We start from the raw sequence: 704 nt of genomic DNA, 5'->3' as shown, positions 1-704 counted from the left end.
GGGCCAGCCGGCATCGCGCGGAGGAGCGCGCAGAGCGGTGCCCAACTCCCGGGAGAAGCTGCTGGGAAAGTCGGCGCTTCCCCCCTGCTCCCTTCCGCCTCCAGGAGCGCGGCGAGACGCGCCGAGCCCGCGCACTTTCCGCCCTGCCCCAACAGCTCACAGCACCCTCCCGGCCGCCTTCCGCCGGAGCAATTCTGGGTTGGTTGCCGACCGACCCAACCCGGGGTTGGGGCTGCGCCGCCCGCCTTGCGTGGAATGTCCCACCAGTGGCGCGGGGTGGGAATTAGAAGCACGCCGGTGCCTGAGCGAGCCCGTTCCGATAGCGGGGCCGGCGGCCCCCCCTCCCCCCGCTGCGAATGGTTCCTCCCGTCACGTGGGCCAGCGGAGGAGGAGCTCAGGCGCCTACCCGCCCCCTCTCCCCCTGGTGCGCGTGCGCCGTAGCGCGGCGTCCGGCTCACGTGCTGCTCCGCGTCCGGCGGTCATGGCTGCCCTGCTGAGCTCCGCCGGGCGCCTGCGGGGGCTCTGTCCGCGCCTCCTGCCCCTCCTCCGCCCGTCCGCGGTCCCCGCCAGGTGAGACGCTGCGCCGCGGGCCTGCCCGGCGCCCGCCGGTGGCGAGGCGGCGAGAGGCGCGGTGGGGCCGGCTCAGGCGGCAGTCCCCGTGCCCAAGGGCACCGCCGGCGGGGCCGCCTCGCGCGCCCGCGGCC

The 704-nt window shown here is 76.8% G+C and overlaps 1 protein-coding gene across 2 annotated transcripts in view; it reads left to right on the top strand.

Moving 5' to 3' along the window:
- The first annotated feature begins 491 nt into the window (after positions 1–491).
- Positions 492–704, top strand: part of LRPPRC (leucine-rich pentatricopeptide repeat containing) — a 93,469-nt gene continuing 93,256 nt past the window's right edge. For both annotated transcript variants that reach the window (XM_010576470.1, XM_010576469.1), the window contains exon 1: positions 492–570. The gene's annotated coding sequence lies outside the window, so the exon portion shown is untranslated. The remainder of the gene's footprint in view (positions 571–704) is intronic.

The sequence above is a fragment of the Haliaeetus leucocephalus genome, unplaced genomic scaffold (assembly GCF_000737465.1).
Source record: "Haliaeetus leucocephalus isolate CR32 unplaced genomic scaffold, Haliaeetus_leucocephalus-4.0 Scaffold526, whole genome shotgun sequence".
NCBI lineage: Eukaryota > Metazoa > Chordata > Aves > Accipitriformes > Accipitridae > Haliaeetus > Haliaeetus leucocephalus.
This window is presented reverse-complemented; position numbering and strand designations above follow the sequence as displayed.